Genomic DNA, 19,361 nt, shown 5'->3' with positions numbered 1-19,361 from the left:
AAAAGACTGCATGTGCTCAGACGTTCCCTGCTAGGGACAGTTGATCTGAAACAAGGTCTGCTCTCTTGTATCCAGAAAGGATCTAGAAATCCTGCATGAATCTGCAAGGCACAATGACAGCATACATTTGCATAATATGCCCCACCTTCTGCCTTCCTACTTCCTGTGCAGTAGTTGTTTGTGTAGAGAGAGAGGTCGCAGGCAAGGTAATTTTGTGAGTAGGATACAGGACCCTAAATAGCTGGTGAGAGGTATGAGGTATTCTAAAAGCATAAAAATTGTACACCTGTGAAATGAAATGCTTTCACATGTGATCTTCTGTGTTTATTGTCCTGTGCATAAAGTTGCACCTTGTGTTTGAAGGTTTAAATTATTTCAGGCTTGCATGGAGGCAGAAATTTCTGAGTGACTTTTATACATTTCTTAAGACTCTACACTGTCAGGATGGCCGAGTGGTCTAAGGCGCTGTGTTTAGGCCGCAGTCTCCTCTGGAGGCGTGGGTTCGAATCCCACTTCTGACATGACTTTTGGAGATGTAATCTCCTTTTTCAGGTTAACATCTGATGGAAGTTGCATCTGTTGGTCTTCACCTGGGATGTGATTCCGTCCTCATCTAGTCAAGAGAGCTGGGGTTTCTCATATATTTCGGTTGTATAAAGTCTTGCTGACAAAGTGCAGTCCTTACTATATGAGCATAGGACCCATGTAAGAGCTCATCTGGAAGAGTCATGCTCTTGTATGCCCTGGCCAGACAGGCCATGCAAATATGGAAGAATGCCTAGCATCTGGTAGACAGTTGGACTCCAGCACACTTACGGCAATTTCCTCAGGGCTATGATCAGGGGCTGCTTAGATTTGCGTATTCCACCCTATGTTGTGACATTGAAATTCCTTGTTGAATTTGCTTTAGCTAGCCAAGAGGTGGCTGTTGACTCAATTTCAAAGCAGCTTTGGGCCGTTCAAGTGGCTGGTTAATAGCACTTTCTCTTTGTACGCCTTAAAGGTCTAAAGAGTTCTTCATAGGTACTGCTCTCTATGGATTGTTCAAAGATCTGTTGGAAGTACTTATAATAGGATAAATAAATTGAGGGCATGCCTTTTCGGTACCCCACTTGCATGGCTGTCTGGCCTGTGGAAGGTTCCGCAAATGCAAATCAGGATGGCCGAGTGGTCTAAGGCGCTGCGTTCAGTTCGCAGTCTCTTCTCGAGGCATGGGTTCAAATCCCACTTCTGACAATTGTGTGTTTACTCTACTTTTTTCTTGGGAGAGAAAAAATCTGATCATTTCCCTCACATGGGCTTATATGGTTGTCTACTTGGAAAAGTGCAGTGAGTTTTTTTCTTGCTCTAGCCACTCATGACCTAAGTTGTGTGCTTTTTTTGGTTCACAATATCTTTCCCTCTCTGTAGATGATCAAGCAAATGTGGTCAGGGTGGCCGAGTGGTCTAAGGCGCTGCGTTAAGGCCGCAGTCTCTCCTGGAGGCGTGGGTTCGAATCCCACTTCTGACAAAACTTTAAGTCCATTTTGTCTCTGAGTTCTTTTAGAATCTCAGCTAAAAATTGGCAGTGCATATAATATCTGAATAAGTAACAAACTTCAGTTTCAACTGCAAATTAATTTGCCCAATTCTGTCTTCAAGCTCGTATAATATTCTTCTAGCACTCGTGGTGTTTTATGTGTTTTTTGGGGGGTGCTTAAAAAGTCCCTTTTATTAATGAAATGGGTTACATTCAGTCTTGTGATATTTTTGGTTTCCAATAAGTAGATTGTTAATTTTATGTAACCTCATTTTCTAATGCTCCATTCAAGAGATGTTTCCACTATGAAATGCAGAGCAAGGGGAAAGAGCACAAGTGATAGAGCGAGTGAGTGAGAAGGGGTGTTTAGGAAGGAGAGAATGAAACAAAGACAGAGTGAGTGAACGGCAGGTAGGCCTAGAAGAGGAGACTAGAAGTGAAGGCGACATACTTTTCCCTGCTTTTGACCTCCCACCCATCCCAAACCGACCACAAACGTACCATCTATGCAACGTTGGTATGCAGAAATTCACGCCTCAGCCAGTGAGGGTAAGTCCCAGGCCAGGGGCTAGAGAGCAAAAGACTGCATGTGCTCAGACGTTCCCTGCTAGGGACAGTTGATCTGAAACAAGGTCTGCTCTCTTGTATCCAGAAAGGATCTAGAAATCCTGCATGAATCTGCAAGGCACAATGACAGCATACATTTGCATAATATGCCCCACCTTCTGCCTTCCTACTTCCTGTGCAGTAGTTGTTTGTGTAGAGAGAGAGGTCGCAGGCAAGGTAATTTTGTGAGTAGGATACAGGACCCTAAATAGCTGGTGAGAGGTATGAGGTATTCTAAAAGCATAACAATTGTACACCTGTGAAATGAAATGCTTTCACATGTGATCTTCTGTGTTTATTGTCCTGTGCATAAAGTTGCACCTTGTGTTTGAAGGTTTAAATTATTTCAGGCTTGCATGGAGGCAGAAATTTCTGAGTGACTTTTATACATTTCTTAAGACTCTACACTGTCAGGATGGCCGAGTGGTCTAAGGCGCTGTGTTTAGGCCTCAGTCTCCTCTGGAGGCGTGGGTTCGAATCCCACTTCTGACATGACTTTTGGAGATGTAATCTCCTTTTTCAGGTTAACATCTGATGGAAGTTGCATCTGTTGGTCTTCACCTGGGATGTGATTCCGTCCTTATCTAGTCAAGAGAGCTGGGGTTTCTCATATATTTCGGTTGTATAAAGTCTTGCTGACAAAGTGCAGTCCTTACTATATGAGCATAGGACCCATGTAAGAGCTCATCTGGAAGAGTCATGCTCTTGTATGCCCTGGCCAGACAGGCCATGCAAATATGGAAGAATGCCTAGCATCTGGTAGACAGTTGGACTCCAGCACACTTACGGCAATTTCCTCAGGGCTGTGATCAGGGGCTGCTTAGATTTGCGTATTCCACCCTATGTTGTGACATTGAAATTCCTTGTTGAATTGGCTTTAGCTAGCCAAGAGGTGGCTGTTGACTCAATTTCAAAGCAGCTTTGGGCCTTTCAAGTGGCTGGTTAATAGCACTTTCTCTTTGTACGCCTTAAAGGTCTAAAGAGTTCTTCATAGGTACTGCTCTCTATGGATTGTTCAAAGATCTGTTGGAAGTACTTATAATAGGATAAATAAATTGAGGGCATGCCTTTTCGGTACCCCACTTGCATGGCTGTCTGGCCTGTGGAAGGGTCCACAAATGCAAGTCAGGATGGCCGAGTGGTCTAAGGCGCTGCGTTCAGGTCGCCGTCTCTTCTGGAGGCGTGGGTTCAAATCCCACTTCTGACAATTGTGTGTTTACTCTACTTTTTTCTTGAGAGAGAAAAAATCTGATCATTTCCCTCACATGGGCTTATATGGTTGTCTACTTGGAAAAGTGCAGTGAGTTTTTTTCTTGCTCTAGCCACTCATGACCTAAGATGTGTGCTTTTTTTGGTTCACAATATCTTTCCCTCTCTGTAGATGATCAAGCAAATGTGGTCAGGATGGCCGAGTGGTCTAAGGCGCTGCGTTAAGGCCGCAGTCTCTCCTGGAGGCGTGTGTTCGAATCCCACTTCTGACAAAACTTTAAGTCCATTTTGTCTCTGAGTTCTTTTAGAATCTCAGCTAAAAATTGGCAGTGCATATAATATCTGAATAAGTAACAAACTTCAGTTTCAACTGCAAATTCATTTGCCCAATTCTGTCTTCAAGCTCGTATAATATTCTTCTAGCACTCGTGGTGTTTTATGTGTTTTTTGGGGGGTGCTTAAAAAGTCCCTTTTATTAATGAAATGGGTTACATTCAGTCTTGTGATATTTTTGGTTTCCAATAAGTAGATTGTTAATTTTATGTAACCTCATTTTCTAATGCTCCATTCAAGAGATGTTTCCACTATGAAATGCAGAGCAAGGGGAAAGAGCACAAGTGATAGAGCGAGTGAGTGAGAAGGGGTGTTGAGGAAGGAGAGAATGAAACAAAGACAGAGTGAGTGAACGGCAGGTAGGCCTAGAAGAGGAGACTAGAAGTGAAGGCGACATACTTTTCCCTGCTTTTGACCTCCCACCCATCCCAAACCGAACACAAACGTACCATCTATGCAACGTTGGTATGCAGAAATTCACGCCTCAGCCAGTGAGGGTAAGTCCCAGGCCAGGGGCTAGAGAGCAAAAGACTGCATGTGCTCAGACGTTCCCTGCTAGGGACAGTTGATCTGAAACAAGGTCTGCTCTCTTGTATCCAGAAAGGATCTAGAAATCCTGCATGAATCTGCAAGGCACAATGACAGCATACATTTGCATAATATGCCCCACCTTCTGCCTTCCTACTTCCTGTGCAGTAGTTATTTGTGTAGAGAGAGAGGTCGCAGGCAAGGTAATTTTGTGAGTAGGATACAGGACCCTAAATAGCTGGTGAGAGGTATGAGGTATTCTAAAAGCATAAAAATTGTACACCTGTGAAATGAAATGCTTTCACATGTGATCTTCTGTGTTTATTGTCCTGTGCATAAAGTTGCACCTTGTGTTTGAAGGTTTAAATTATTTCAGGCTTGCATGGAGGCAGAAATTTCTGAGTGACTTTTATACATTTCTTAAGACTCTGCACTGTCAGGATGGCCGAGTGGTCTAAGGCGCTGTGTTTAGGCCGCAGTCTCCTCTGGAGGCGTGGGTTCGAATCCCACTTCTGACATGACTTTTGGAGATGTAATCTCCTTTTTCAGGTTAACATCTGATGGAAGTTGCATCTGTTGGTCTTCACCTGGGATGTGATTCCGTCCTCATCTAGTCAAGAGAGCTGGGGTTTCTCATACATTTCGGTTGTATAAAGTCTTGCTGACAAAGTGCAGTCCTTACTATATGAGCATAGGACCCATGTAAGAGCTCATCTGGAAGATTCATGCTCTTGTATGCCCTGGCCAGACAGGCCTTGCAAATATGGAAGAATGCCTAGCATCTGGTAGACAGTTGGACTCCAGCACACTTACGGCAATTTCCTCAGGGCTGTGATCAGGGGCTGCTTAGATTTGCGTATTCCACCCTATGTTGTGACATTGAAATTCCTTGTTGAATTTGCTTTAGCTAGCCAAGAGGTGGCTGTTGACTCAATTTCAAAGCAGCTTTGGGCCGTTCAAGTGGCTGGTTAATAGCACTTTCTCTTTGTACGCCTTAAAGGTCTAAAGAGTTCTTCATAGGTACTGCTCTCTATGGATTGTTCAAAGATCTGTTGGAAGTACTTATAATAGGATAAATAAATTGAGGGCATGCCTTTTCGGTACCCCACTTGCATGGCTGTCTGGCCTGTGGAAGGTTCCGCAAATGCAAATCAGGATGGCCGAGTGGTCTAAGGCGCTGCGTTCAGTTCGCAGTCTCTTCTCGAGGCGTGGGTTCAAATCCCACTTCTGACAATTGTGTGTTTACTCTAATTTTTTCTTGGGAGAGAAAAAATCTGATCATTTCCCTCACATGGGCTTATATGGTTGTCTACTTGGAAAAGTGCAGTGAGTTTTTTTCTTGCTCTAGCCACTCATGACCTAAGTTGTGTGCTTTTTTTGGTTCACAATATCTTTCCCTCTCTGTAGATGATCAAGCAAATGTGGTCAGGGTGGCCGAGTGGTCTATGGCCCTGCGTTAAGGCCGCAGTCTCTCCTGGAGGCGTGGGTTCGAATCCCACTTCTGACAAAACTTTAAGTCCATTTTGTCTCTGAGTTCTTTTAGAATCTCAGCTAAAAATTGGCAGTCCATATAATATCTGAATAAGTAACAAACTTCAGTTTCAACTGCAAATTAATTTGCCCAATTCTGTCTTCAAGCTCGTATAATATTCTTCTAGCACTCGTGGTGTTTTATGTGTTTTTTGGGGGGTGCTTAAAAAGTCCCTTTTATTAATGAAATGGGTTACATTCAGTCTTGTGATATTTTTGGTTTCCAATAAGTAGATTGTTAATTTTATGTAACCTCATTTTCTAATGCTCCATTCAAGAGATGTTTCCACTATGAAATGCAGAGCAAGGGGAAAGAGCACAAGTGATAGAGCGAGTGAGTGAGAAGGGGTGTTGAGGAAGGAGAGAATGAAACAAAGACAGAGTGAGTGAACGGCAGGTAGGCCTAGAAGAGGAGACTAGAAGTGAAGGCGACATACTTTTCCCTGCTTTTGACCTCCCACCCATCCCAAACCGAACACAAACGTACCATCTATGCAACGTTGGTATGCAGAAATTCACGCCTCAGCCAGTGAGGGTAAGTCCCAGGCCAGGGGCTAGAGAGCAAAAGACTGCATGTGCTCAGACGTTCCCTGCTAGGGACAGTTGATCTGAAACAAGGTCTGCTCTCTTGTATCCAGAAAGGATCTAGAAATCCTGCATGAATCTGCAAGGCACAATGACAGCATACATTTGCATAATATGCCCCACCTTCTGCCTTCCTACTTCCTGTGCAGTAGTTATTTGTGTAGAGAGAGAGGTCGCAGGCAAGGTAATTTTGTGAGTAGGATACAGGACCCTAAATAGCTGGTGAGAGGTATGAGGTATTCTAAAAGCATAAAAATTGTACACCTGTGAAATGAAATGCTTTCACATGTGATCTTCTGTGTTTATTGTCCTGTGCATAAAGTTGCACCTTGTGTTTGAAGGTTTAAATTATTTCAGGCTTGCATGGAGGCAGAAATTTCTGAGTGACTTTTATACATTTCTTAAGACTCTGCACTGTCAGGATGGCCGAGTGGTCTAAGGCGCTGTGTTTAGGCCGCAGTCTCCTCTGGAGGCGTGGGTTCGAATCCCACTTCTGACATGACTTTTGGAGATGTAATCTCCTTTTTCAGGTTAACATCTGATGGAAGTTGCATCTGTTGGTCTTCACCTGGGATGTGATTCCGTCCTCATCTAGTCAAGAGAGCTGGGGTTTCTCATATATTTCGGTTGTATAAAGTCTTGCTTACAAAGTGCAGTCCTTACTATATGAGCATAGGACCCATGTAAGAGCTCATCTGGAAGAGTCATGCTCTTGTATGCCCTGGCCAGACAGGCCATGCAAATATGGAAGAATGCCTAGCATCTGGTAGACAGTTGGACTCCAGCACACTTACGGCAATTTCCTCAGGGCTGTGATCAGGGGCTGCTTAGATTTGCGTATTCCACCCTATGTTGTGACATTGAAATTCCTTGTTGAATTTGCTTTAGCTAGCCAAGAGGTGGCTGTTGACTCAATTTCAAAGCAGCTTTGGGCCGTTCAAGTGGCTGGTTAATAGCACTTTCTCTTTGTACGCCTTAAAGGTCTAAAGAGTTCTTCATAGGTACTGCTCTCTATGGATTGTTCAAAGATCTGTTGGAAGTACTTATAATAGGATAAATAAATTGAGGGCATGCCTTTTCGGTACCCCACTTGCATGGCTGTCTGGCCTGTGGAAGGTTCCGCAAATGCAAATCAGGATGGCCGAGTGGTCTAAGGCGCTGCGTTCAGTTCGCAGTCTCTTCTCTAGGCGTGGGTTCAAATCCCACTTCTGACAATTGTGTGTTTACTCTACTTTTTTCTTGGGAGAGAAAAAATCTGATCATTTCCCTCACATGGGCTTATATGGTTGTCTACTTGGAAAAGTGCAGTGAGTTTTTTTCTTGCTCTAGCCACTCATGACCTAAGTTGTGTGCTTTTTTTGGTTCACAATATCTTTCCCTCTCTGTAGATGATCAAGCAAATGTGGTCAGGGTGGCCGAGTGGTCTATGGCCCTGCGTTAAGGCCGCAGTCTCTCCTGGAGGCGTGGGTTCGAATCCCACTTCTGACAAAACTTTAAGTCCATTTTGTCTCTGAGTTCTTTTAGAATCTCAGCTAAAAATTGGCAGTCCATATAATATCTGAATAAGTAACAAACTTCAGTTTCAACTGCAAATTAATTTGCCCAATTCTGTCTTCAAGCTCGTATAATATTCTTCTAGCACTCGTGGTGTTTTATGTGTTTTTTGGGGGGTGCTTAAAAAGTCCCTTTTATTAATGAAATGGGTTACATTCAGTCTTGTGATATTTTTGGTTTCCAATAAGTAGATTGTTAATTTTATGTAACCTCATTTTCTAATGCTCCATTCAAGAGATGTTTCCACTATGAAAAGCAGAGCAAGGGGAAAGAGCACAAGTGATAGAGCGAGTGAGTGAGAAGGGGTGTTGAGGAAGGAGAGAATGAAACAAAGACAGAGTGAGTGAACGGCAGGTAGGCCTAGAAGAGGAGACTAGAAGTGAAGGCGACATACTTTTCCCTGCTTTTGACCTCCCACCCATCCCAAACCGAACACAAACGTACCATCTATGCAACGTTGGTATGCAGAAATTCACGCCTCAGCCAGTGAGGGTAAGTCCCAGGCCAGGGGCTAGAGAGCAAAAGATTGCATGTGCTCAGACGTTCCCTGCTAGGGACAGTTGATCTGAAACAAGGTCTGCTCTCTTGTATCCAGAAAGGATCTAGAAATCCTGCATGAATCTGCAAGGCACAATGACAGCATACATTTGCATAATATGCCCCACCTTCTGCCTTCCTACTTCCTGTGCAGTAGTTATTTGTGTAGAGAGAGAGGTCGCAGGCAAGGTAATTTTGTGAGTAGGATACAGGACCCTAAATAGCTGGTGAGAGGTATGAGGTATTCTAAAAGCATAAAAATTGTACACCTGTGAAATGAAATGCTTTCACATGTGATCTTCTGTGTTTATTGTCCTGTGCATAAAGTTGCACCTTGTGTTTGAAGGTTTAAATTATTTCAGGCTTGCATGGAGGCAGAAATTTCTGAGTGACTTTTATACATTTCTTAAGACTCTGCACTGTCAGGATGGCCGAGTGGTCTAAGGCGCTGTGTTTAGGCCGCAGTCTCCTCTGGAGGCGTGGGTTCGAATCCCACTTCTGACATGACTTTTGGAGATGTAATCTCCTTTTTCAGGTTAACATCTGATGGAAGTTGCATCTGTTGGTCTTCACCTGGGATGTGATTCCGTCCTCATCTAGTCAAGAGAGCTGGGGTTTCTCATATATTTCGGTTGTATAAAGTCTTGCTTACAAAGTGCAGTCCTTACTATATGAGCATAGGACCCATGTAAGAGCTCATCTGGAAGAGTCATGCTCTTGTATGCCCTGGCCAGACAGGCCATGCAAATATGGAAGAATGCCTAGCATCTGGTAGACAGTTGGACTCCAGCACACTTACGGCAATTTCCTCAGGGCTGTGATCAGGGGCTGCTTAGATTTGCGTATTCCACCCTATGTTGTGACATTGAAATTCCTTGTTGAATTTGCTTTAGCTAGCCAAGAGGTGGCTGTTGACTCAATTTCAAAGCAGCTTTGGGCCTTTCAAGTGGCTGGTTAATAGCACTTTCTCTTTGTACGCCTTAAAGGTCTAAAGAGTTCTTCATAGGTACTGCTCTCTATGGATTGTTCAAAGATCTGTTGGAAGTACTTATAATAGGATAAATAAATTGAGGGCATGCCTTTTCGGTACCCCACTTGCATGGCTGTCTGGCCTGTGGAAGGTTCCACAAATGCAAGTCAGGATGGCCGAGTGGTCTAAGGCGCTGCGTTCAGGTCGCAGTTCCTTCAGGAGGCGTGGGTTCAAATCCCACTTCTGACAATTGTGTGTTCACTCTACTTTTTTCTTGGGAGAGAAAAAATCAGATCATTTCCCTCACATGGGCTTATATGGTTGTCTACTTGGAAAAGTGCAGTGAGTTTTTTTCTTGCTCTAGCCACTCATGACCTAAGTTGTGTGCTTTTTTTGGTTCACAATATCTTTCCCTCTCTGTAGATGATCAAGCAAATGTGGTCAGGATGGCCGAGTGGTCTAAGGGTTCGAATCCCACTTCTGACAAAACTTTAAGTCCATTTTGTCTCTGAGTTCTTTTAGAATCGCAGCTAAAAATTGCCAGTGCATATAATATCTGAATAAGTAACAAACTTCAGTTTCAACTGCAAATTAATTTGCCCAATTCTGTCTTCAAGCTCGTATAATATTCTTCTAGTACTCGTGGTGTTTTATGTGTTTTTTGGGGGGTGCTTAAAAAGTCCCTTTTATTAATGAAATGGGTTACATTCAGTCTTGTGATATTTTTGGTTTCCAATAAGTAGATTGTTAATTTTATGTAACCTCATTTTCTAATGCTCCATTCAAGAGATGTTTCCACTATGAAATGCAGAGCAAGGGGAAAGAGCACAAGTGATAGAGCGAGTGAGTGAGAAGGGGTGTTGAGGAAGGAGAGAATGAAACAAAGACAGAGTGAGTGAACGGCAGGTAGGCCTAGAAGAGGAGACTAGAAGTGAAGGCGACATACTTTTCCCTGCTTTTGACCTCCCACCCATCCCAAACCGACCACAAACGTACCATCTATGCAACGTTGGTATGCAGAAATTCATGCCTCAGCCAGTGAGGGTAAGTCCCAGGCCAGGGGCTAGAGAGCAAAAGACTGCATGTGCTCAGACGTTCCCTGCTAGGGACAGTTGATCTGAAACAAGGTCTGCTCTCTTGTATCCAGCAAGGATCTAGAAATCCTGCATGAATCTGCAAGGCACAATGACAGCATACATTTGCATAATATGCCCCACCTTCTGCCTTCCTACTTCCTGTGCAGTAGTTGTTTGTGTAGAGAGAGAGGTCGCAGGCAAGGTAATTTTGTGAGTAGGATACAGGACCCTAAATAGCTGGTGAGAGGTATGAGGTTTTCTAAAAGCATAAAAATTGTACACCTGTGAAATGAAATGCTTTCACATGTGATCTTCTGTGTTTATTGTCCTGTGCATAAAGTTGCACCTTGTGTTTGAAGGTTTAAATTTTTCAGGCTTGCATGGAGGCAGAAATTTCTGAGTGACTTTTATACATTTCTTAAGACTCTGCACTGTCAGGATGGCCGAGTGGTCTAAGGCGCTGTGTTTAGGCCGCAGTCTCCTCTGGAGGCGTGGGTTCGAATCCCACTTCTGACATGACTTTTGGAGATGTAATCTCCTTTTTCAGGTTAACATCTGATGGAAGTTGCATCTGTTGGTCTTCACCTGGGATGTGATTCCGTCCTCATCTAGTCAAGAGAGCTGGGGTTTCTCATATATTTCGGTTGTATAAAGTCTTGCTGACAAAGTGCAGTCCTTACTATATGAGCATAGGACCCATGTAAGAGCTCATCTGGAAGAGTCATGCTCTTGTATGCCCTGGCCAGACAGGCCATGCAAATATGGAAGAATGCCTAGCATCTGGTAGACAGTTGGACTCCAGCACACTTACGGCAATTTCCTCAGGGCTGTGATCAGGGGCTGCTTAGATTTGCGTATTCCACCCTATGTTGTGACATTGAAATTCCTTGTTGAATTTGCTTTAGCTAGCCAAGAGGTGGCTGTTGACTCAATTTCAAAGCAGCTTTGGGCCTTTCAAGTGGCTGGTTAATAGCACTTTCTCTTTGTACGCCTTAAAGGTCTAAAGAGTTCTTCATAGGTACTGCTCTCTATGGATTGTTCAAAGATCTGTTGGAAGTACTTATAATAGGATAAATAAATTGAGGGCATGCCTTTTCGGTACCCCACTTGCATGGCTGTCTGGCCTGTGGAAGGTTCCACAAATGCAAGTCAGGATGGCCGAGTGGTCTAAGGCGCTGCGTTCAGGTCGCAGTCTCTTCTGGAGGCGTGGGTTCGAATCCCACTTCTGACAATTGTGTGTTTACTCTACTTTTTTCTTGAGAGAGAAAAAATCAGATCATTTCCCTCACATGGGCTTATATGGTTGTCTACTTGGAAAAGTGCAGTGAGTTTTTTTCTTGCTCTAGCCACTCATGACATAAGATGTGTGCTTTTTTTGGTTCACAATATCTTTCCCTCTCTGTAGATGATCAAGCAAATGTGGTCAGGATGGCCGAGTGGTCTAAGGCGCTGCGTTAAGGCCGCAGTCTCTCCTGGAGGCGTGGGTTCGAATCCCACTTCTGACAAAACTTTAAGTCCATTTTGTCTCTGAGTTCTTTTAGAATCTCAGCTAAAAATTGGCAGTGCATATAATATCTGAATAAGTAACAAACTTCAGTTTCAACTGCAAATTAATTTGCCCAATTCTGTCTTCAAGCTCGTATAATATTCTTCTAGCACTCGTGGTGTTTTATGTGTTTTTTGGGGGGTGCTTAAAAAGTCCCTTTTATTAATGAAATGGGTTACATTCAATCTTGTGATATTTTTGGTTTCCAATAAGTAGATTGTTAATTTTATGTAACCTCATTTTCTAATGCTCCATTCAAGAGATGTTTCCACTATGAAATGCAGAGCAAGGGGAAAGAGCACAAGTGATAGAGCGAGTGAGTGAGAAGGGGTGTTGAGGAAGGAGAGAATGAAACAAAGACAGAGTGAGTGAACGGCAGGTAGGCCTAGAAGAGGAGACTAGAAGTGAAGGCGACATACTTTTCCATGCTTTTGACCTCCCACCCATCCCAAACCGACCACAAACGTACCATCTATGCAACGTTGGTATGCAGAAATTCACGCCTCAGCCAGTGAGGGTAAGTCCCAGGCCAGGGGCTAGAGAGCAAAAGACTGCATGTGCTCAGACGTTCCCTGCTAGGGACAGTTGATCTGAAACAAGGTCTGCTCTCTTGTATCCAGCAAGGATCTAGAAATCCTGCATGAATCTGCAAGGCACAATGACAGCATACATTTGCATAATATGCCCCACCTTCTGCCTTCCTACTTCCTGTGCAGTAGTTGTTTGTGTAGAGAGAGAGGTCGCAGGCAAGGTAATTTTGTGAGTAGGATACAGGACCCTAAATAGCTGGTGAGAGGTATGAGGTATTTTAAAAGCATAAAAATTGTACACCTGTGAAATGAAATGCTTTCACATGTGATCTTCTGTGTTTATTGTCCTGTGCATAAAGTTGCACCTTGTGTTTGAAGGTTTAAATTATTTCAGGCTTGCATGGAGGCAGAAATTTCTGAGTGACTTTTATACATTTCTTAAGACTCTGCACTGTCAGGATGGCCGAGTGGTCTAAGGGGCTGTGTTTAGGCCGCAGTCTCCTCTGGAGGTGTGGGTTCGAATCCCACTTCTGACATGACTTTTGGAGATGTAATCTCCTTTTTCAGGTTAACATCTGATGGAAGTTGCATCTGTTGGTCTTCACCTGGGATGTGATTCCGTCCTCATCTAGTCAAGAGAGCTGGGGTTTCTCATATATTTCGGTTGTATAAAGTCTTGCTGACAAAGTGCAGTCCTTACTATATGAGCATAGGACCCATGTAAGAGCTCATCTGGAAGAGTCATGCTCTTGTATGCCCTGGCCAGACAGGCCATGCAAATATGGAAGGATGCCTAGCATCTGGTAGACAGTTGGACTCCAGCACACTTATGGCAATTTCCTCAGGGCTGTGATCAGGGGCTGCTTAGATTTGCGTATTCCACCCTATGTTGTGACATTGAAATTCCTTGTTGAATTTGCTTTAGCTAGCCAAGAGGTGGCTGTTGACTCAATTTCAAAGCAGCTTTGGGCCTTTCAAGTGGCTGGTTAATAGCACTTTCTCTTTGTACGCCTTAAAGGTCTAAAGAGTTCTTCATAGGTACTGCTCTCTATGGATTGTTCAAAGATCTGTTGGAAGTACTTATAATAGGATAAATAAATTGAGGGCATGCCTTTTCGGTACCCCACTTGCATGACTGTCTGGCCTGTGGAAGGTTCCACAAATGCAAGTCAGGATGGCCGAGTGGTCTAAGGTGCTGCGTTCAGATCACAGTCTCTTCTGGAGGCGCGGGTTCAAATCCCACTTCTGACAATTGTGTGTTTACTCTACTTTTTTCTTGGGAGAGAAAAAATCAGATCATTTCCCTCACATGGGCTTATATGGTTGTCTACTTGGAAAAGTGCAGTGAGTTTTTTTCTTGCTCTAGCCACTCATGACCTAAGTTGTGTGCTATTTTTGGTTCACAATATCTTTCCCTCTCTGTAGATGATCAAGCAAATGTGGTCAGGATGGCCGAGTGGTCTAAGGCGCTGCGTTAAGGCCGCAGTCTCTCCTGGAGACGTGGGTTCAAATCCCACTTCTGACAAAACTTTAAGTCCATTTTGTCTCTGAGTTCTTTTAGAATCTCAGCTAAAAATTGGCAGTGCATATAATATCTGAATAAGTAACAAACTTCAGTTTCAACTGCAAATTAATTTGCCCAATTCTGTCTTCAAGCTCGTATAATATTCTTCTAGCACTCGTGGTGTTTTATGTGTTTTTTGGGGGGTGCTTAAAAAGTCCCTTTTATTAATGAAATGGGTTACATTCAGTCTTGTGATATTTTTGGTTTCCAATAAGTAGATTGTTAATTTTATGTAACCTCATTTTCTAATGCTCCATTCAAGAGATGTTTCCACTATGAAATGCAGAGCAAGGGGAAAGAGCACAAGTGATAGAGCGAGTGAGTGAGAAGGGGTGTTGAGGAAGGAGAGAATGAAACAAAGACAGAGTGAGTGAACGGCAGGTAGGCCTAGAAGAGGAGACTAGAAGTGAAGGCGACATACTTTTCCCTGCTTTTGACCTCCCACCCATCCCAAACCGACCACAAACGTACCATCTATGCAACGTTGGTATGCAGAAATTCACGCCTCAGCCAGTGAGGGTAAGTCCCAGGCCAGGGGCTAGAGAGCAAAAGACTGCATGTGCTCAGACGTTCCCTGCTAGGGACAGTTGATCTGAAACAAGGTCTGCTCTCTTGTATCCAGCAAGGATCTAGAAATCCTGCATGAATCTGCAAGGCACAATGACAGCATACATTTGCATAATATGCCCCACCTTCTGCCTTCCTACTTTCTGTGCAGTAGTTGTTTGTGTAGAGAGAGAGGTCGCAGGCAAGGTAATTTTGTGAGTAGGATACAGGACCCTAAATAGCTGGTGAGAAGTATGAGGTATTTTAAAAGCATAAAAATTGTACACCTGTGAAATGAAATGCTTTCACATGTGATCTTCTGTGTTTATTGTCCTGTGCATAAAGTTGCACCTTGTGTTTGAAGGTTTAAATTATTTCAGGCTTGCATGGAGGCAGAAATTTCTGAGTGACTTTTATACATTTCTTAAGACTCTGCACTGTCAGGATGGCCGAGTGGTCTAAGGCGCTGTGTTTAGGCCGCAGTCTCCTCTGGAGGCGTGGGTTCGAATCCCACTTCTGACATGGCTTTTGGAGATGTAATCTCCTTTTTCAGGTTAACATCTGATGGAAGTTGCATCTGTTGGTCTTCACCTGGGATGTGATTCCGTCCTCATCTAGTCAAGCGAGCTGGGGTTTCTCATATATTTCGGTTGTATAAAGTCTTGCTGACAAAGTGCAGTCCTTACTATATGAGCATAGGACCCATGTAAGAGCTCATCTGGAAGAATCATGCTCTTGTATGCCCTGGCCAGACAGGCCATGCAAATATGGAAGAATGCCTAGCATCTGGTAGACAGTTGGACTCCAGCACACTTACGGCAATTTCCTCAGGGCTGTGATCAGGGGCTGCTTAGATTTGCGTATTCCACCCTATGTTGTGACATTGAAATTCCTTGTTGAATTTGCTTTAGCTAGCCAAGAGGTGGCTGTTGACTCAATTTCAAAGCAGCTTTGGGCCTTTCAAGTGGCTGGTTAATAGCACTTTCTCTTTGTACGCCTTAAAGGTCTAAAGAGTTCTTCATAGGTACTGCTCTCTATGGATTGTTCAAAGATCTGTTGGAAGTACTTATAATAGGATAAATAAATTGAGGGCATGCCTTTTCGGTACCCCACTTGCATGGCTGTCTGGCCTGTGGAAGGTTCCACAAATGCAAGTCAGGATGGCCGAGTGGTCTAAGGCGCTGCGTTCAGGTCGCAGTCTCTTCTGGAGGCGTGGGTTCAAATCCCACTTCTGACAATTGTGTGTTTACTCTACTTTTTTCTTGGGAGAGAAAAAATCAGATCATTTCCCTCACATGGGCTTATATGGTTGTCTACTTGGAAAAGTGCAGTGAGTTTTTTTCTTGCTCTAGCCACTCATGACCTAAGTTGTGTGCTTTTTTTGGTTCACAATATCTTTCCCTCTCTGTAGATGATCACGCAAATGTGGTCAGGATGGCCGAGTTGTCTAAGGCGCTGCGTTAAGGCTGCAGTCTCTCCTGGAGGTGTGGGTTCGAATCCCACTTCTGACAAAACTTTAAGTCCATTTTGTCTCTGAGTTCTTTTAGAATCTCAGCTAAAAATTGGCAGTGCATATAATATCTGAACAAGTAACAAACTTCAGTTTCAACTGCAAATTAATTTGCCCAATTCTGTCTTCAAGCTCGTATAATATTCTTCTAGCACTCGTGGTGTTTTATGTGTTTTTTGGGGGGTGCTTAAAAAGTCCCTTTTATTAATGAAATGGGTTACATTCAGTCTTGTGATATTTTTGGTTTCCAATAAGTAGATTGTTAATTTTATGTAACCTCATTTTCTAATGCTCCATTCAAGAGATGTTTCCACTATGAAATGCAGAGCAAGGGGAAAGAGCACAAGTGATAGAGCGAGTGAGTGAGAAGGGGTGTTGAGGAAGGAGAGAATGAAACAAAGACAGAGTGAGTGAACGGCAGGTAGGCCTAGAAGAGGAGACTAGAAGTGAAGGCGACATACTTTTCCCTGCTTTTGACCTCCCACCCATCCCAAACCGACCACAAACGTACCATCTATGCAACGTTGGTATGCAGAAATTCACGCCTCAGCCAGTGAGGGTAAGTCCCAGGCCAGGGGCTAGAGAGCAAAAGACTGCATGTGCTCAGACGTTCCCTGCTAGGGACAGTTGATCTGAAACAAGGTCTGCTCTCTTGTATCCAGCAAGGATCTAGAAATCCTGCATGAATCTGCAAGGCACAATGACAGCATACATTTGCATAATATGCCCCACCTTCTGCCTTCCTACTTCCTATGCAGTAGTTGTTTGTGTAGAGAGAGAGGTCGCCGGCAAGGTAATTTTGTGAGTAGGATACAGGACCCTAAATAGCTGGTGAGAGGTATGAGGTATTCTAAAAGCATAAAAATTGTACACCTGTGAAATGAAATGCTTTCACATGTGATCTTCTGTGTTTATTGTCCTGTGCATAAAGTTGCACCTTGTGTTTGAAGGTTTAAATTATTTCAGGCTTGCATGGAGGCAGAAATTTCTGAGTGACTTTTATACACATCAACTCTGCACTGTCAGGATGGCCGAGTGGTCTAAGGCACTGTGTTTAGGCCGCAGTCTCCTCTGGAGGCGTGGGTTCGAATCCCACTTCTGACATGACTTTTGGAGATGTAATCTCCTTTTTCAGGTTAACATCTGATGGAAGTTGCATCTGTTGGTCTTCACCTGGGATGTGATTCCGTCCTCATCTAGTCAAGAGAGCTGGGGTTTCTCATATATTTCGGTTGTATAAAGTCTTGCTGACAAAGTGCAGTCCTTACTATATGAGCATAGGACCCATGTAAGAGCTCATCTGGAAGAGTCATGCTCTTGTATGCCCTGGCCAGACAGGCCATGCAAATATGGAAGAATGCCTAGCATCTGGTAGACAGTTGGACTCCAGCACACTTACGGCAATTTCCTCAGGGCTGTGATCAGGGGCTGCTTAGATTTGCGTATTCCACCCTATGTTGTGACATTGAAATTCCTTGTTGAATTTGCTTTAGCTAGCCAAGAGGTGGCTGTTGACTCAATTTCAAAGCAGCTTTGGGCCTTTCAAGTGGCTGTTTGATAGCACTTTCTCTTTGTACGCCTTAAAGGTCTAAAGAGTTCTTCATAGGTACTGCTCTCTATGGATTGTTCAAAGATCTGTTGGAAGTACTTATAATAGGATAAATAAATTGAGGGCATGCCTTTTCGGTACCCCACTTGCATGGCTGTATGGCCTGTGGAAGGTTCCACAAATGCAAGTCAGGATGGCCGAGTGGTCTAAGGCGCTGCGTTCAGGTCGCAGTCTCTTCTGGAGGCGTGGGTTCAAATCCCACTTCTGACAATTGTGTGTTTACTCTACTTTGTTCTTGAGAGAGAAAAAATCTGATCATTTCCCTCAAATGGGCTTATATGGTTGTCTACTTGGAAAAGTGCAGTGAGTTTTTTTCTTGCTCTAGCCACTCATGACCTAAGATGTGTGCTTTTTTTGGTTCACAATATCTTTCCCTCTCTGTAGATGCTCAAGCAAATGTGGTCAGGATGGCCGAGTGGTCTTAGGCGCTGCGTTAAGGCCGCAGTCTCTCCTGGAGGCGTGGGTTTGAATCCCACTTCTGACAAAACTTTAAGTCCATTTTGTCTCAGAGTTCTTTTAGAATCTCAGCTAAAAATTGGCAGTACATATAATATCTGAATAAGTAACAAACTTCAGTTTCAACTGCAAATTAATTTGCCCAATTCTGTCTTCAAGCTCGTATAATATTCTTCTAGCACTCGTGGTGTTTTATGTGTTTTTTGGGGGGTGCTTAAAAAGTCCCTTTTATTAATGAAATGGGTTACATTCAGTCTTGTGATATTTTTGGTTTCCAATAAGTAGATTGTTAATTTTATGTAACCTCATTTTCTAATGCTCCATTCAAGAGATGTTTCCACTATGAAATGCAGAGCAAGGGGAAAGAGCACAAGTGATAGAGCGAGTGAGTGAGAAGGGGTGTTGAGTAAGGAGAGAATGAAACAAAGACAGAGTGAGTGAACGGCAGGTAGGCCTAGAAGAGGAGACTAGAAGTGAAGGCGACATACTTTTCCATGCTTTTGACCTCCCACCCATCCCAAACCGACCACAAACGTACCATCTATGCAACGTTGGTATGCAGAAATTCACGCCTCAGCCAGTGAGGGTAAGTCCCAGGCCAGGGGCTAGAGAGCAAAAGACTGCATGTGCTCAGACGTTCCCTGCTAGGGACAGTTGATCTGAAACAAGGTCTGCTCTCTTGTATCCAGCAAGGATCTAGAAATCCTGCATGAATCTGCAAGGCACAATGACAGCATACATTTGCATAATATGCCCCACCTTCTGCCTTCCTACTTCCTGTGCAGTAGTTGTTTGTGTAGAGAGAGAGGTCGCAGGCAAGGTAATTTTGTGAGTAGGATACAGGACCCTAAATAGCTGGTGAGAGGTATGAGGTATTTTAAAAGCATAAAAATTGTACACCTGTGAAATGAAATGCTTTCACATGTGATCTTCTGTGTTTATTGTCCTGTGCATAAAGTTGCACCTTGTGTTCGAAGGTTTAAATTATTTCAGGCTTGCATGGAGGCAGAAATTTCTGAGTGACTTTTATACATTTCTTAAGACTCTGCACTGTCAGGATGGCCGAGTGGTCTAAGGCGCTGTGTTTAGGCTGCAGTCTCCTCTGGAGACGTGGGTTCGAATCCCACTTCTGACATGACTTTTGGAGATGTAA

At 43.6% G+C, this 19,361-nt stretch overlaps 17 non-coding genes across 17 annotated transcripts; all 17 read left to right on the top strand.

The window, feature by feature from the left end:
* The first annotated feature begins 438 nt into the window (after positions 1-438).
* Positions 439-521, top strand: TRNAL-UAG (transfer RNA leucine (anticodon UAG)). The gene has a single exon. It is a non-coding gene; the product is annotated as a tRNA-Leu (tRNA).
* Positions 522-1,427: 906 nt separating this feature from the next.
* On the top strand, positions 1,428-1,510 carry TRNAL-AAG (transfer RNA leucine (anticodon AAG)). Its single transcript has one exon. It is a non-coding gene; the product is annotated as a tRNA-Leu (tRNA).
* Positions 1,511-2,534: 1,024 nt separating this feature from the next.
* On the top strand, positions 2,535-2,617 carry TRNAL-UAG (transfer RNA leucine (anticodon UAG)). The gene has a single exon. It is a non-coding gene; the product is annotated as a tRNA-Leu (tRNA).
* A 632-nt stretch (positions 2,618-3,249) lies between these two features.
* Positions 3,250-3,332, top strand: TRNAL-CAG (transfer RNA leucine (anticodon CAG)). The gene has a single exon. It is a non-coding gene; the product is annotated as a tRNA-Leu (tRNA).
* Positions 3,333-4,630: 1,298 nt separating this feature from the next.
* On the top strand, positions 4,631-4,713 carry TRNAL-UAG (transfer RNA leucine (anticodon UAG)). The gene has a single exon. It is a non-coding gene; the product is annotated as a tRNA-Leu (tRNA).
* A 2,013-nt stretch (positions 4,714-6,726) lies between these two features.
* On the top strand, positions 6,727-6,809 carry TRNAL-UAG (transfer RNA leucine (anticodon UAG)). Its single transcript has one exon. It is a non-coding gene; the product is annotated as a tRNA-Leu (tRNA).
* A 2,013-nt stretch (positions 6,810-8,822) lies between these two features.
* TRNAL-UAG (transfer RNA leucine (anticodon UAG)) lies at positions 8,823-8,905 on the top strand. The gene has a single exon. It is a non-coding gene; the product is annotated as a tRNA-Leu (tRNA).
* Positions 8,906-9,537: 632 nt separating this feature from the next.
* Positions 9,538-9,620, top strand: TRNAL-CAG (transfer RNA leucine (anticodon CAG)). The gene has a single exon. It is a non-coding gene; the product is annotated as a tRNA-Leu (tRNA).
* Positions 9,621-10,880: 1,260 nt separating this feature from the next.
* On the top strand, positions 10,881-10,963 carry TRNAL-UAG (transfer RNA leucine (anticodon UAG)). Its single transcript has one exon. It is a non-coding gene; the product is annotated as a tRNA-Leu (tRNA).
* A 632-nt stretch (positions 10,964-11,595) lies between these two features.
* TRNAL-CAG (transfer RNA leucine (anticodon CAG)) lies at positions 11,596-11,678 on the top strand. The gene has a single exon. It is a non-coding gene; the product is annotated as a tRNA-Leu (tRNA).
* A 191-nt stretch (positions 11,679-11,869) lies between these two features.
* Positions 11,870-11,952, top strand: TRNAL-AAG (transfer RNA leucine (anticodon AAG)). The gene has a single exon. It is a non-coding gene; the product is annotated as a tRNA-Leu (tRNA).
* A 2,013-nt stretch (positions 11,953-13,965) lies between these two features.
* On the top strand, positions 13,966-14,048 carry TRNAL-AAG (transfer RNA leucine (anticodon AAG)). Its single transcript has one exon. It is a non-coding gene; the product is annotated as a tRNA-Leu (tRNA).
* A 1,024-nt stretch (positions 14,049-15,072) lies between these two features.
* Positions 15,073-15,155, top strand: TRNAL-UAG (transfer RNA leucine (anticodon UAG)). Its single transcript has one exon. It is a non-coding gene; the product is annotated as a tRNA-Leu (tRNA).
* A 632-nt stretch (positions 15,156-15,787) lies between these two features.
* On the top strand, positions 15,788-15,870 carry TRNAL-CAG (transfer RNA leucine (anticodon CAG)). The gene has a single exon. It is a non-coding gene; the product is annotated as a tRNA-Leu (tRNA).
* A 1,294-nt stretch (positions 15,871-17,164) lies between these two features.
* On the top strand, positions 17,165-17,247 carry TRNAL-UAG (transfer RNA leucine (anticodon UAG)). The gene has a single exon. It is a non-coding gene; the product is annotated as a tRNA-Leu (tRNA).
* Positions 17,248-17,879: 632 nt separating this feature from the next.
* TRNAL-CAG (transfer RNA leucine (anticodon CAG)) lies at positions 17,880-17,962 on the top strand. The gene has a single exon. It is a non-coding gene; the product is annotated as a tRNA-Leu (tRNA).
* A 1,298-nt stretch (positions 17,963-19,260) lies between these two features.
* On the top strand, positions 19,261-19,343 carry TRNAL-UAG (transfer RNA leucine (anticodon UAG)). Its single transcript has one exon. It is a non-coding gene; the product is annotated as a tRNA-Leu (tRNA).
* The last annotated feature ends 18 nt before the right edge of the window (positions 19,344-19,361 follow it).

This window comes from Lissotriton vulgaris, chromosome 8, assembly GCF_964263255.1.
Source record: "Lissotriton vulgaris chromosome 8, aLisVul1.2, whole genome shotgun sequence".
Classification (NCBI taxonomy): Eukaryota; Metazoa; Chordata; class Amphibia; order Caudata; family Salamandridae; genus Lissotriton; species Lissotriton vulgaris.
The sequence above is the reverse complement of the archived record's forward strand: the minus strand, read 5'-3'. Positions and strand labels throughout refer to the sequence as shown.